Genomic DNA, 17,049 nt, shown 5'->3' with positions numbered 1-17,049 from the left:
TATGTTGTTAGCACACGAGAGAGGCCGTTCAAAGCTGGCTGTCTAAGGAACCGGTTGTGTTGCCAGTCGTCGTGGTCTTTGCCTTAGGTAATGCTGTTTCCACTGCTGTTGGCAGCGCGTTGTGCCACTGCTTGCAGGTCAAAATAAGTCTGTTACAAGAATAACCTGAGGCGTTGCTCCGGGCATTTCTGCCCTTAGCCGGAAGGAACGGAGTAGTCGTAATTTGTTAGGGGGCAGGCCCAGGGATTGTTTTTAAAAATGCCCGAAGGTAAAAAGTGGTGCATCGCAAGAAAGAGCTCACCTGCTTTCTTTCTTAGCGATCTTCGTCACCGTTGGTCTTCCGCTTACTTAGCTCGGGTCTCCCGGTAGAGGGTTGTTGGGGTGCTGACAGCAGGCCCGGGTGACCCAAAGCCTCTTACGAATTCAGCGATGAAATTTTGATGCAGCGGCGGCTATGGCTGTTATTTTGGATTGTGTTGTGCGGTACCCATGACGATGTGGACCTCTAATGTATTTGGTCATGTTAGTCCGTGTGTGTGTGTATCTATTATAATATTCGAATGTAAGATCAACAAGCATCGAGCCCAATCATACCAAAAATGGAACTAAAAACATTGCAACATTTTCCGTCGATGTGAAAACAAAATCTGTAAATTTGAACGTAATTCTCATACACGTTAGGTTCACAGATTCGGTATAGTGTAAACGTGATCATATAAAGTACCTCATCTCATATATGGATTTAATAGATAGTAAACGTTCAAAATTAGTTTCAACTTAGGGTAACTGATGCTTAACTCCCGACGATGTATGGCGTGAAACTTCAATGTCCAAGTGTGGACAGCATCATTATCAAGCTAGCTTATTATTGGTTTATCATTGAAAGGGAAGCTTTTGTCCAAGGTAGTTATCTTGTTGATTGTTATAGTAGTAATAGCAGTGGCTAAACTGTACGAAGCAGAATATAGCATTGGAGCGTAAATTTGAATGCATACAGGTAGAATTTTCTCGTCATAAAACGGACGTGGAAGCAAAAGTTCCAAAGTTGAGTCTTTTTTGCGGGCGCTGAAGCAGTGAGTTGGAGTAATTGTTGGGTTCTTCGTTATCGCCTTTAGCACCGACGTAAATGAAGACACTACCATGCTCTATTCTACTCCACCAGCCCTATTCACTCGTATATATACGAGTATATATATATAGCTACGTGTACTATATAACTGCGTCCGTTTATAGCTTGGACTAGAGGATAATCTGATCCATTTTCTGATTGGCCATTCCTTGAGGGAATAAGAACTTCCTTTGTGCTAAGAGCAAACCGGGTAACTTGGAAGCTACGAGCGCAGTCTTAACATAAAAATAAGACTTTTTTTTTAATGAAAAACTTGCCTGTCGTCGGAAAATCTAGTATCTGCACAAAATCTTAAAAACAACACTTTTTATGGCTTTGATTTGCAGTTCGTGTAAAAATGCGGGCTATGAGTGAACGTAGTTGATATTGAACTAAACCCTTAATGAAGCGATGTATTGCTATTTCGTGGCCACGTCTACGAGGATGGATAGGAGGAACTGATTGCAAGTTGTCCTGTCACAGCGAACCTCTCCAGCTGGTCGATTCCGCCACATACATTCAAGTAATATTTTTGCGTACTAAGTGCTGAGGACCTTGCAAATCCTCTTATCCTACAGTGCCCTGTAGCCTATATGAGGGTGTGTCAAAGAGTTTTAGAGTAAACCTGCGGCATTAGCACTGATCCACGTAAAACTCTTTTTACGAAACCTATTCATAGAATACCTATATATAGTAGGAGTTCTATAAGCGCCCATCGTAGTAATGATGACGATTTGGGCGAGGGGGGATCCCACTTCCGGCGGAAGCTAAGTGCATTTAACATTACTACGAATTCTTTGCGCGTCGATCAGTTCTTTAACAACTTCCTTTCTAGCTTCAGTCAAAACTTTCTGATCAATCAATTCGTGTCCAGAATCAAGCTGTGGGAGGTTCAATGAATATAACTTAGTTTACTTCTGCGATCGAGCTATTAAATATACATATACATGTAAGGGGTTTCAGTGAGAGGAAGTAGCGTACCCAAATAGAATGCAGTGCGACAATGTAAAGACGTCTGCGTGGCACAGGTGGAGATAATTCTGCAGCCAGTCACTGAAGTCATCTATCATACGTTGTTTTTAGGTTGGAAGAAGACTACCCCTTAAATCTATATTAATATATGAAATAAAATAGCGAGCGTTTTTCCAGCATTACGTTTCACATAGTACCATTACACGAGCGGACGACGTGATATAGCTTTACACACAGCAGTAGCAGACAAACGAATATGGCCATATTCTATACCTTGGCCAATTTAACAGCTTACACGCTAATTTGGATCATCATTATACAAATTCGGGACGATAACTTAATACAAAATAATCTAGCATAACAATTATGCCGGGAAACGAAGAAATAATTAAGATTCCTATGAGGACCGGATGATTCAATACCCTCCTGTGCCCTCTGTTGTTAAATTAACGAACCGCGTTTGGTCAATGACCTTTGTCTGGACCACAGTGCCATTGAAGACGACATATCGTGATTGCCACTGAAATAGGCCTATTTCGAGCTAGCTTTGTTCCAACCCGTTGCGGCTCCTTCTTGTGGGCCGCAGTTAGAAAGCGAAAGTACTTGTGTTACAATAATATCCGCATATTGTGGGTGTTTCTAGATAATGGACACTTGACGCCATCGTGAAAGTTAGCCAATATCTGCATGCGTTGTTTATCTGTAGAGCTGGAAGAAAATGATTGCTACTGACTGAATAGAACGAATTATATCTAATTTCAATCGTCTTTTTTTAGACTAAACGCCGGGAGCAATTTTACGATCATCAAAAACTGAACAGAAAAAGGATAAAAGATTGTATCTAATAAACATTGCATAATCCGCTATACGAATATAAATGAAATTCAGTGGTGGCTTGAGACGAGTGTGAAGATATATAGAATCATCATGAATAGAAAAGTAACAATCGAAATAGAAAAAAAAAAGCTTGAACAAACGGTAATAACCACCCGTATAAGAAAAAATGAATAACTGGCTAATTAGATATGCTATTCCTTTCCATATCGTGACTGTGGCATCCACTTTGAATGGCCGGCAATATAACGTCCGCAAACGACCATACTTTTAATAGAATGAAAACATACGAGCACAAACGCGCATATATATATTAACGATAATATCAAAGCCGTATATATATACCTCGAAGATTAGATAACCATCTAATTCGCTCCATTATACAGCTACCTTGACCATTACATATACCGTCACCCTATCATTTTATATAAATATAGCTGCCTGCATTATATTTTGTGATTTCTACTCTCAGGTATCGATACAAATGGCAACTTAATTAATTACCTAAATAAACTTCGCAATAAACGAATTATGCTGGCGTCGCTTTTTTTGTAGAGCTAGATGCAGTATCTTCTAATGTTTATGATTGCAATGTTTTTAGGGAGGAAGGTGGATGTAGTAGATAGTGAAAGTGTTGCCTATTTTGTGAAAGCTGTGCAATGCCGTGTGGAGACTACAGATGAGCATCACTTCCGCGACAGACGTAGCGTGTCCGGTACGCGTACCTTATTGCTGACGCCGTTACTGAAGATAGCGGCACTGACGGCATTTGATTTCAAGCTTGTAGCTGCTTCTGTCGTTGTTGAGCTCCTGGGATTCCACGGCCATCAGCATCACTCCAGCTGGCTGGAGAATGTTATGCAGCTGCCATAAAAGCATACATGTTACTCTCACCACCTCCAACAACAATACACAGTGTTACTGCTGGCGTAGATACGTCTGCACTCACTGTCCGTTTTTTGGGTTGAAGTACGTTAGCTAACTCGTAAACAAGACATTACAGTATGTGAGAGGAGTGTGGTTCTGTCAATAAGAGCAATGGACGATGATTCTTGTGCTGACGTATACTGAAATGACGATGATGACACTAATGGCTATAGCAATTGCAACGCTAACACCAGCGACGCTGAAGGCGTTCTGCTGCGCTAATCGTTCTGCCTGTCATCTCCCATATCGCCATCGCCACCGGAAGAGAGTCGCTACTTATGAGGCCTTCGGCAGTAGGGCAAGTCACCGCACAGGGTCGCCAGGGGCGGGCTCTGCGACGATGGCAGTTGCCAAGCAATGATTCCCTAAAGGATAGTGATAGTGGACAACCGCTACAGCGGTGGTCGCGAACGACGACCGCCGTTTGTAACCAGGCTATATGTAATAATCTATACAAAACAACAAAAAGCATTTAGAAGGTAAAGTAACGAATGGTTGACTCCTAGCAGAGCCAATACAATTTCTAGACCTACCATTTGTAATAGTTGCACGATGCTGGGTGGCTTACTAATGCAGTCTATATACGGATAAACAGCTAGCCCATTGTGTAGTCGTAAACACCATTGTTTTTATTTGTAGCTTACATTTTTTTTTTTTAGTATGTTGGCGGAGTAGTTCAAGTTCGCCTCTTACTCCCAACGTAATGTGGAGTCTATTCGCAAATAGACATTTACGAAAAAAGCTGTGTGTGCAGAGGAGAGAAGAAAGCAAGAAGAGCGCGATCGCTTAATATTAAACTTAGAGAACAAAATCATCCATAAAGGATAATAGACTCCATTTATCTGACTAGCGCCGTCCTAATAGAAATTATCGGCATTACATCCGCTGTTACGCCTCGGGCTTGTAATGTACTTTTTGCTATTTAAAACAGCTTGTATTTAGTAGCAGTATATCTGCGCAGTATCGCCTATCGCAATTTCACTATTGTGTTAAATAAGTTCCTCGCTGCTTATGCGAATGGCCTCAAAAGGATTGTGCCCACAACGTAACCCCACCCGTTCCCCTAAACTGTGTTTCGGGTTCGTATTAAAGTCTTATCAATATACATATATAACACGCGTATATTATACAGATACGTGAATTGTTTGTTCGTATTTACGAAGCTTTTGAATTTTCGTGACTACAGCCAAACTGTAAATATTTATATGAACAACAAAATGAATAATCGCTAGATCTGAGAGAAATGGAAATCACTTTGATACGTTGTAACAGCCGCTTTTTCCGTGCGATGTACAAATAGTGATTCCAGCTCCACCGGTAATCTGCTTGACGACAACAATATGGATTCGCATAAGGTCGACACTCATCGATCCATCCATAGAATTCATGCGTGCGTATATATATATACACCATTAGAATGAGTATCACCGAGAGACCATACTCTAGACCAATCGGTCAACAGTGGCATTCAACCGAAATAGAAGCAGCATAAGCTATCCTTTCTATCTCCCTCTTGTTTATCTCGACGGTTTCCTGCCTGTTTGCTGCTTCCCTAGTTCACTATAGTGCCTCCAAAGAGATAAGTGTCATTGAGCCAGTCAGGGGTCTGTTCCTTGCTGACCGTATCCGTCTAACTGACTGAAAACCGCGTGATCTCGATCTCGATCGATATCGAATAATAACCTGATGTCCCGTCTTATAAGTTCGTCTTTCTACAGTATTAGATCAGTCTACAGTATTAGATCTACAATCCTCATTGAATTCTGTTCTGTTCATCATATGCCGCCCTTCGTATCATTGCTTTGCTATCGTCGATCATATAGAAACGCAGTGTTCACCGATGCTCATGAGGGCTGCGCAGTCAGGAAGATAGATAAGAATACACGAACAAGAATGGTTACCTTTTGCCAACATCTACTTTGCAAAGAGAGCTCAACAGAGGCGATAATCGATGGCCGATCGCGGTTGAACCCTTTCTACGACAACAGTAAACTGTATCAATAACAATCTATAATTTGTAGAAAGAAAAGTCATTACAGCCACCTCACGTTGGTTGTCGCCTATCATTTACGTACGTGCTGTAGGCTGAGAATGCATAATGAGCCTGTCGTGCAGCCTCACTAAATACTCGACTACACATTTGGACTATTGTTTCAAGCCGCTGTAGCTCTTCGTCGTATGTGACACTTTTAGAAGGTACGATTAGCAGCCTCGTCAGTGTCACATCATAGCGTGAACAGAATAAAATTATCTTTCGTGCTCGAAGTCCAGTTGTACCTGAATTTGTTCGTTCGTAATTTATAGAGTGGGGAAGTTGAATCGTTAGAAAAGTGTTTTAGATAAAATTGTACAAAACGGATACTCTTTGTTTCAGGGTTGAAATGCAGAATGTTCTCATTCGTAGAACTCGACCTCGGTATATTTCCCATTCACACATATATATATATATATATATATATATATATAGGAATATGAGACATAAATTACGTTATGTCACGATAGGATGAGGTAAAGTGTTAATTACGAGGACCAACGCTAGTTGTTCATCCGTTTTCCCTATGAGTAAAACAACAGACAGGACACAGATTCGGTGCTACTTATTTCACCTCTTTTCCTTAGCGTACAATGAAACTGACCTTAAATTTGATATTCCCGTTCTGAAGAGAACGCTCCCATTGGCAACCACGAAAGCACCCCAATTACCAAAATGAACACTTGAATTATCAAGCACACATACCGATCGCTGATTGTCCTAGGAAGTTGCTACGCTAAACTCTATATAGATGAGAGCGAGAGGGAGAGAGAGACAGGGAAACAGCTAACAAACCACGTAATGTCCGGATCATTAAGAGTCTTAACGCTCAGATTAGAGACGCGATTACAACAGGAAGCACAGTTGCTTAATTCAGCTAGAATATATTTGCTGAGCGCGATGTATAGGGAGCCTTCTCTGATGCTCAATATGATCGAGTTGATGATCCTGCCTGTCGCAGTTTTGTTTCAATGAACCAGAATCGGTTTATACCCCGCAACGATATAAGATGTCTGCTTAGCTACATACAGCCAAAACGAACGACTGTCAGACTGTATCTATACCTCTTATCTACCAGCATCACTATCATGACAATTATAAACATATGATCGTTCACGGCAAAAATGAGCTCTGATATAGCTAGTACGGCCATGGCGACTGCAAGTTCTGTCAGAAGCGTCGCTAGAAAGAGTTGCCACTGACAGTGCTATTCCGCTGAAATTTCACCATCATTAGCCGCTACTACTATTAAGGTACCCACGATTTGTAATGAACATCTCTTGATATAGGTGCCAGTGCATGTACATCCGCTTTTGCCGTGGGGGCAGCAGCATCTACATTGCCTACTTCTGCTGTAGCTGTCATGATGTCCAATGATCGTTTTTCGATATCTCATAGATATCTACTAGATGGAAAACGGGTTAAGCCTGAGCCTGATGATTGTATTGCAGAGAAGACCAGAGGCCTGCAGATGTTGTCTTGCCACTTCGACCTTGCTACAGCTGCAGCAGTTGAAAGGTTACACTCTGTCCATTGGGAACGTCTCACAGGCCACCATGTCTTGCATTCGCAGTTTTACGACGATGGCTTAATTACTCCTCGAAAAAGAGGCACAATGGTTTCCCGCAAATGATGTCTCTCTACGCCGTGCAGCTAAGAGGATCGGCCAGTTGCCAGTTAGTCAGATGACAGCTTAATAACGTGTGGAGTAGGTCTCGTCCGATCGCCGAAACTACAATAACACACAATGTAAATGAGGAAAAAGGAGTTTGCCTCCGCAAGTAAACGTCCATCGCGAAAATTTAACCTTATTGCATTCTAAGCATTTTTTTTTTATCTTTGGTAGTGTCAGCGGTTAAGATCTACGTCGACATCGATCTCGACTCCCCTTATCAAGTGTATAGCTGATATCACTATGGGCATCGTTGCCTTTGACGCCGTCAATGTTCTATGGGAAAAGCATCTACTCTCACTGCCATGTTTGTCGCTGTTCTTGTCAGCGTCGCCCCTTGATGCTTCGTCAATTCGAACGTCCATGTCCCACTGATAGCTGAATTGGTTACGTACTCGTGTCGAACACGTTGTAGGCTAGGTTCGAACCCGAGCATAGACACGCGGTCCATATCGCGCTGGGTGCCAGCCAGCCATCTGATCGAATGTGTGCAGTCTATACCGGAGCTAAGACTCGATCCAAACGGCAAACACCAGTATCGAAGTACGGCAAAAAGAAAATAAAAGTGAAAAATTACCAAGCTCTCCCTGAATTATAAAAAAAACTACTGAACTATGAGCGTATGTTGATATGTAATGTCAGTCATCGTAAAAGCTGGTGCGCATTGCTGTGATAGCGTGTAAGAAAAATGCAATCTTACCTGGCTTTGCCTGGCCCATTCCTTTGCCCAGACAAATTTTTTATGAAACTGATCAAAATAGTTATTGAAAGGGCTGCAAATGTTACGTGCTGAAGTTCACAGCGACCGATAGTAGAGACTGCGTCTAAACAACACTGTCATAGAGAACAGTAACAACCATTGCTCATTAAGCAACTATAATTTTACACTAACAAAAACAGATTTTTTATTATCTCTCTGTTAATTTATATTATGATTTATTATCGTTTTCATGTTTTTCTTTGCTTCTGTATGTATTAAAAAATAGTAACTGCATAAAACCCGATCAAAAGCTTATTTTTTTTTTTTTAATATTAAAGACGTATATCGTGTGGTTTGTATAGCTGTCAATTTAGGTTCGATTGCGTGGCGTTTACTCAAGTGTGTTGAACTCAACTTGTTACAACTTTGCTTAGATTAAGTTCCTTGTTTAGATGTAGCAGTAGCAAAATGCTTAAGTGCAATTTGGTTGCACAATCTGTAGTCTAGGGCCGTACAGCGCCTCTTTCCATTTCAGCTATAAAAGCAAATGTCCGATTCGTTGTCTCGTGATCGGCTTTTGCCTTTATTACTATGGCTAATATTGTTGATCGTCGAAAGAGGTTTTCTGAACATGTTAGGCCCAGAACATAAACAACCAGCAGAATCTGAGACACGAACATAACAAATATAAGGTCCGTCGTTCGTTTCTTCTGTTACGATCTACCTTAGTAGTGCCACTCACCCAAACCCTTACGGTTTACCTCATCGGACCTTTCTGCCCCTGCATAATTCGCTCTCCGTAACTATGTCTAAGTTGCGTTGCTTCATTAGTGGCGTAAGAGTAACGCCGATCAGTGACTCATCATGTATAGGCATAAATCACACGGATAAATTATGGCATCTGTAGACATAGTACAACTTGAATAGCATTATCTGAACGGTACACCGACAATTAGGTCCCATCTGACTCCCACACTTCATACCTTTCCATTGCCTGCTAAACGCCACGGAATAGTGCCACATAGTTGGTGACTTAAAAAAAAGAATAGGAAAAACACCTGTATACGTTCAGTTTGATTATTGTTATAGAATATGTGTGTGAATGAGAAAGGATTTCTTATATTGTTCGTTATTATTGTTACTATTATTGTGACTACTAGCGACACGTAGTATCGTCTGAACCTGCTGAAAGTAAAGTAATATTGCTCCATTTTGCAACAACAACGAAATATCGAAAAAAAAAAAAATAATAAATAATCCAAAAGGCAAACCAAATCAAAAAAATTAACACAGTACCGCTAAGACGGCTGATACAACGTACATACATAGGCAAGGACCTGGCAGTCGCCATTAATTAGTTCCAACTTTTGTGTGGATTTGGCCTGGGCAATTGCTGGAGCCGCTGGAAAGTATAGTAGGCGTATTTTTGCTTTGTTTTTTTCATTGACGCATTTGCTGATTAGTGTTGGTTAACATCAGTACTTGGTCTATGGGGCATGAGGTGCAACGCATCAGGGCACATCTAACGCGGCTTTCTGGCCCATTTAAAGCCAGCTGCAACGGCCGCCAACGGCTAGTAACGGACTACCTGGCTGCCGTTAGCACTCAGAACAACTAATACCGCCAGCTATTATAATTGACGGCCACTTCCGATCTACCATTAAATTACGAAAAAAAATAAGAAATGTAGACAAAAAGCAGTCTTTCCATAAAGAGGTGCTTTTTTTGGTTCTGTATGTTAACTTATGCTTATACCTGTGTGGTTTTATGAAAACCAATCCGATAATGAGCTACCCTATAAAGGATCACTGAATGCCATTGCCGCTTTTGCTATTTTTGGTGTTGCTAACAATTTTAATGATGAAAACAACTAGTGACGATATCATAGTTACAGTGACGGATAGATGTGCATGCCGTATGTATTGAATAGTAGTACCAGCATTATAATATTTATCAACATCACCTATCCTATAATGAATACAGGAGGATTCAATGTTTTAGTGTGGTGCGTTGGTGTACGAGTATAATACGCAGGGCTGATCTAAGCCTGCTCTCTACTTGTAACGTTAACGTTCAGTTCTATTTACAGCACGCCTTTGAGCACAGGAAACTATTTCCGATAGATGGAAGAAAAAGAAGATCTTACTCAGGCGATGGCGGCGTGTGCTCATTAATACAAACACACAATATAAATGATGAAAGTGTACCACCTAACACAGTTGTCGAGTAATTTGGGTAGAGAAGTAACACGAAGGACCAAGTACGGGCAAATGCCTACTCGCTTCCAACAAAAATCAACAAATAAATAAGGAACAGCAAACTTATAGTAAAATAAAAACTATTAGGCGGCAATTATACCACGGTTAGTAACTTAATCTAATATATATGCACACACTAGTGCACACTGAACTATTCAAGGAATGGAAATTTCAGCCCCAGTTGCACAGACATTTTTCTACTTTTTTGTCCCGCAAAATTCACCCTGTAGCTACCTTGTTAGGAAACGATTCCGTCTTTGTTCGCTAAAGGCACCGCTACGGCTGCTAATGGTTTGATTTACCCAAATGTTTTCCATGTTTTACGACCGCTACTTGAACCGTTAAGTAGACGACTGCTCCCAGCACAAAATTAAGCGTCTACGCATGGATTCGAACCGAAACTAGCACATCTTTCCATCTTTAACATCGCAAACACGTTACCCACTGCGCTACCGCAAGAATGATATGATAGACCGCTAAAGTACAAAAAATGTTGTTCTTCTTGTCGCATTCATCATCATCGTTGTTTCCGTCATCACGTTCTTATTCGTCATTCTGCTATTAGTAAAAAGCTGGATGATGGGTTGACGCTAAACTGAGAGGTCCCGTCGAGTTTGATGATGTGGTAAACGCTTGAAGGGATCCTCGTAAGTGTTCGTTACTTTGAATCTTCGCAGAAATATGCGCTTCAAGTCGTAAATCGACTCCAAGCTTTCTTGCAGGTTGACCAATCGAACTGTTCGAAAAACGTGGACATGTATAATAGAATAGAGCATCATGCCTCACAATAGCGGGTACGACGTTGTATTCCTTCATGAAACGTTAAGCCCTAACCGGGATTACTAATTTATAAAAGTGCGATTGCCTTATGTTGCTTCAGGAGCTAAGTAAATCTGCTTTTACTTGAACGTTCTCGTGGTGGAACATATTTTGGCCTCCTAGCAATACGTTAGACAACGTCTTTTCTTAGCTCGATGTTTTAGGCTTCGGACCTACACGGCGTCCAATGATAAAGATTAATGATGGTCATGTGACTGATCATGAGACAGACAGAGATAAACAGAGGTTGTGTTTAAAGTCAACGCCTGACTATCTACGAGGTCCAGAGTGTATGCTGAGTTTTCCTCTGAGCTATTCGACGTGGCTTAATTTTCATGTACAGAGTTGGCACACATATAAATCTTGGGTAGTCTGAATAAGCAAAAAATGGTCTTACTAAACGAGTAGCTTAATTTTGAAAATGGCACAGCAGATTGGCGCAGAGTTAATCAACTCTAGGCGATCAAGTAAATTAAAATTTCACCAAAGGAATACCGACTTGTGTGAATATTTTGCTAGAATGAGGACTCACATAAGCTAGACCAAATTCAATTTGTGTTAGCCTAAGGATATATTACACTTCGAAGTCTACCTATGGAATTACCAATATTAGCTAGGATTTTTTTGCTGGAACGGAAGCGCAAAAGGGGACTAGACGAACAATTTGATGGCAATTAGAATAGGGAAAAAAAAAACGGAAAATTTTAGTTGAGAAAAAGGTAGTTTCGTAGAAAGTAAACGAATTGGAGCAAGTTCAAGTGACTTTTTTTTGGAGGTTGAGGGCAAATGCGTTATGCCGACCAGACTTCACAACTGTATTGTTTGTGTGATACATAATAACTAAACAGCTTTGTTAACCACATGCAAAAGTGTGAACAGTAATTTCTGTTTACTTCACGGTTCCTGCCATTTGCGAAACCCATATGGAGTTTTCAAAATATCTCTAATCAAAGGTTAATTATACGCGTAGCATGCACAAGACGGAGCGTCGTGCTGAACTCTCCCCGCAGGTGAGCTCCGTGTTTGTCATGGAAGCACAGCTATTTCCTGCCGCACTAAATTGTATCTTGCCTATGTTTCTGGGGGTAGGCTTTTTGTTCACCTAGACTTTGTTATAGTGTGTATATGTTTTAAGTGAGCAGCGAACAATTGAGGTAGAGTGAGATATATCTCTGCGCGGTTTGTCTCTTCTTCTCTAGTCCTTTTCTTTTGCTTTTACGACAAACGAAGCAAACGCAATGCAAATCATCGTTGGGCATATCCAATGAAGTCAGCCAGCCAGCCAGCCAGCCAGCCAGCTAGCTATCCACACCAGGAAGCTGACAATCATTGAGACCCTTTTACCATCGAACTGAGCCTCTGCCAGCTAAGAGGAAAAGAAATGTATTCAATACAATATTGTTTGTAGTCTGATTCAAAGGCCGGAGTTCCACGATTCTTTGGGCGCCGAGCTGTGCTGGCAAACGCTCAGATAACAACAGGTGACTGGGCTTTATAGTAAAACTCCCTCGCTTTCTCTCTCATTACTCACTGATTCTCTGCCTCTTCATTGTCTTCGTTCAAAACGACCAAAGCCAGCCGACCCAGCTTGGAGCAGCCGGCTCTCTGGTCTAACGAGTGGGAGATGATGTTTGAATCGAATTCTTTGCCGCTTACGGTTCATCTGTGTTTTCGTGCGTGTGTTTCTGACTGCCAGGAGTCGCTGATTCCTGTTCATCATCGGGAACTTGCCGGCGCCTGCCGCAGACCACCGGAAGCAGAGACCTGCGAACCAATGCTCATTTAGTATATATATATATATATATATATATACAGTAGATAAACGGTATGCGTTCGCTGCATCAAGAAACGCTAGCAGTGGTACTAGTGCTGCTGTTAACAGTGGGAAGACGCTATGAAGTCCATGTGGTGTTCTCGGCTAGCAGTTCGGGGATTTACTGACTGGACCATCCGGCAACAGGTTTACGGTGGCAGACGACCCCAGCCAGAACACACTACCAAAACTTCACGTCGGCGCAATGAAGTTGCGGCTCGATGAAGCCGCCCGCTAAGATCTGCTCGTAGACCCTTAGCTGTTCAATTGTGTCAGTTTGCGTTTGTCTGTGCCTATGGATGCGGTCGATGTTGATGACAATGCTTTCGTTCTGAGACAACAACAACAACAACACTAAAAGGGAAGCGCGGGGTAAATGCATGAAAATACCCGTTTCTGAGCAAAAAAATTCGAAAGAGTAAATGTTGGTCGGGTGCCTTCATCTGGATTGCGTTTTACCTTTGGTATTTTTGTAGCAGCGTAAGCGGCTGTGCAATGCACGTCTTACCAGACTTTACTACAATGCTACTGATAATAGTAACATTGGTGGAAATAAATATACAGGTGATTCTGTTACTTCCATTACGATACCCAGCACTGAGATTACGTACTTTTACTTTCGTCAAACAGCTACAGCCTCCTATTGCAAGAACTTAATGATAATTTCCTGTCTGCAACAGACAAGAACGCAGGTCTTTTGAGGAGAACTTGAGCATTGCTTTTAGCTTGCTTTGTGAGAACTTCGCCAAAAACATGAAAGCATCTTCATTGAAGAGTTCGTGCGCAACTCGTTGCGTATTGCAGAATCTGCTCTCGAGCCTATATGAGTAATAAACAGCACCTTAATATTAACATGAGTGATACAAATCAATTGTTGACGTATCGTCGAATGTAGTTAGGCCGAGTGAAATCTCCAAATCTACCTTATGGGTGAGAGCAGCTGAGAATTAGCACCGAACAACTTCGTGGCCTATAATAATAACATAGAGTGCCTTCCATTTATTGATTTTTATAAGCGGGAACTAAGTTACGGATTGCTTGCACGTACCTATCTCTAGTGCAAGTAAAGAATTGTTTTTGTCAGATTTATTGCCATCTCGTGTCCTAGTATAATAAAGCTGCGCTTATGCCTGTCCGCGGAGGTCAGGTATAAGCTCTTATCTGAATCTTTTCTTCGATACTAATTAACCAAAAAATTATATATAACTAAATACATAAATTCCGCTAATGTGTAAAGGTATATTTTCCATTCAAATAGAAATCCCTTCTTAATAATAATGTATATAGACATGCGTATTGTATGTCTTATGGCAATCGAATAGATAATACATCGCTAAAATACAGATGCTCAGTTAGTAAATAATCAAGCAGAGGCAGATCAGCTCAAAATTGACATTCGTTTTGTTAAATATTTGGCATTTGATGGCAATCCTTATGAAGAACTTTTTATATATAGGAATATTTATGAAAATCTTCTGTATTGATAACGTTGGATGGTTTTGAATGATGTAATCGGAACGCTGTGCTTCTTCTCCTTTTTTCACCTGCACCCTTGCGTCCTCGCATAGAAATAACACTTATTCTGTCTTGACATGAGAGGAAGCGAGTTGGCCTTAATCTATTCAATGTACCAAAGATCACCTTCCGTCCGCGTAATGTGGTTTATTTGTCTCTGCCTAGCACTACTATTCAACTATATATAACATACGTATTGTTACGCAGGGGCACGTGTAGCTGTTTGTAAGCAGCGGCTGCGCATGTGTGGCGTGACACAATGGTAATTTTCGTGACCATCGCTGAATGATCGGGAAAAGATGATGCTTGCTACGTTCTATCACACCATCAGCACCAGGACTAGTGCCCTCCCTCTTACTGTTCTGCGATGGCCCGTACCGCTTCACCGACAGAACTTGTCGAAGACTTCAGTCAGTCTGTCTGAGTGACTTATAGTACTACTAGTAAATATTGAAGTACTACATACAAGTATTGAGCGAGTGCGGGTAAAGAACTTGGAAGTAGCTCTAATTCCGCTGTGCTTTCTGTTGCCCCCTTTGTTCGGTGCTGATTATATTGCAACTGGTGATGAGCGCGCTCTTTCTTCGGTCGACGCGTTGTTGCTACACCTGTTGGCACCAGCGAACGTCAGAGACAAGCGGGGGACATTACAGCAAATGTTGTATGGCACGTGGTCATTGCGGTGGTACATTGTCCTATGTACAAATACAGTCGTTCATTGGCAGTGTTATTGTAAGCTCGGTCCTTCATGCTTTTGCTGCTTCGCCTCCGGTTCACTGCTGCAGTTCACCTCATTCGTTGGAACATTGAAGGGAAAGGTCGCGCATTGGCCCTAGCTGCGCTCGATCGGGCTAAGTCGACATGGGGCGGAGGTAGTCGTGGGCTTGAACGGATGGGCTTGTTTTTCTTGTGCTGTTGTCACTTTTGTTGAATCGACCAGGTCGAAGACCACTGCAGTCGCCGTTGATAGAGGAAGCTGTTGAGTTGGTTAATGCTTGTAACAATGTAATTATGTTGCGGACCATGGGTACTAGTTAACTGATCATTGCTGATCCAGAAAAGAAAGCGCAGAAAATAAAACCAACGAAATATTGATAAAATTGTAAAAAAACAAAGTGGAATTTAGTTCATTTTTAGTTGAAAATAGGTGAAAAAAATTGATTTTTTTCAGTCTCTATGAATATAGACATAGGCCTAGATTCTGCTATTCAACTGTATGATGCTTTATTTTAAAAAAATCAGATTATTTCATCGAAATTAATAGACTTAACATTTTTTAAAAGCCTGTTTGTTCTACACAACCAACTTTGAAGGTTCTTCGAAAAACTACCGCTAATTGTGCCTACTCGTATATTTTGAAATACACTTTTTCTTTTCCTTAGCCAAAGATATAGCTATAGCAAGCTCAAACGTTCGTCAGATCATTCGTGTATGCGCCGTTATATACCGCTAATGTCTGTCTATTCTTCCCTATTTTTGTCGTCTCGTTTTCGTCAGTGTCGAAAAATTAAACCTATAAAAATATATAGGCAGGGATATGAATGGCATTATACACACACACACACACTTAACGTCCAGAATAGATAAAGCACTTCATGTCTGCGTCATGTTGTGCCAGGCAGGAACACTCAAAATGCAAAACGATTTTTCTCCACCACCGGGCTTAATAAAGCTGCAGAGTTTCGAAGACCTTAATTTTAAAACGTGATTAAGCATTTGTCCTGTCGAGATTGAGTCATTTCCGCCCACGCGCTTCCAGTCAGGACAATTCCTGGTTGTCTCCCCATTGATTTTGTACGTCGTCATAATCAGTTATGCTGGCGGTCCCGGCAATATTAAGACCGAGCCTCAGCGACGATTATTTTTTTTCGCTAAACCGGCAAAATCCTCGTGTCACAATATAAAAAAGCGACGTGGGCCACTCTAGAGGTACTGACCATTTGCAGCGTATTGTGCCAGGTACGTAATCAAAGTAACCGAGTTAGACGTTTCACTAAGATACTAATTTAATGGAGCAATGCAAAAAACGAACATGGCCAAGATAAGTTATCTCTTGACATATAGTTTGAAAAAGCAACTGGAGAATCAAACCAGGAAGTTAGGAACTCTCGATGAAACACAAACGTTCTTACTTGTCAGAATTTTCGAGAGGAACTTTTTATTCGATTTTATCGCTACGTTTTATGATATACCGAATAAAGCCTTTAGCAGATGTCTAGATTGACTCGGCCAACTAATTGCGCAGAGAGTACTATTTATAGCCTACCATAAGTGTCGCTTCCATAGTCATTATTATTATCGACGGTGATGCTCTTTGATATGATAGCATTGATGAACTATTCCATATAGATTTCTTCTTGTGCCAGAGAGGTGAAGCCACGGTCACCCCCGAGGTCTGA

At 41.3% G+C, this 17,049-nt stretch overlaps 1 protein-coding gene across 5 annotated transcripts in view; it reads right to left on the bottom strand.

The window, feature by feature from the left end:
- dyl (transmembrane protein dusky-like) overlaps positions 1–17,049 on the bottom strand; it is a 48,663-nt gene that overhangs the window by 10,866 nt on the left and 20,748 nt on the right. Inside the window, exon 1 of one of the 5 annotated variants that reach the window (XM_022817756.2) lies at positions 3,640–3,907. The exons of the other annotated variants lie outside the window; for them this stretch is intronic. The gene's annotated coding sequence lies outside the window, so the exon portion shown is untranslated. Of the gene's footprint in view, positions 1–3,639; positions 3,908–17,049 lie in introns of those variants that run through there. 5 annotated transcript variants of the gene reach the window in all.

The sequence above is a fragment of the Varroa destructor genome, unplaced genomic scaffold (genome assembly GCF_002443255.2).
Source record: "Varroa destructor unplaced genomic scaffold, Vdes_3.0 BEIS01000001.1, whole genome shotgun sequence".
NCBI classification, from domain to species: Eukaryota; Metazoa; Arthropoda; class Arachnida; order Mesostigmata; family Varroidae; genus Varroa; species Varroa destructor.
Note: the sequence above shows the minus strand (reverse complement) of the source record. Positions and strands in the feature narration are given on the sequence as shown.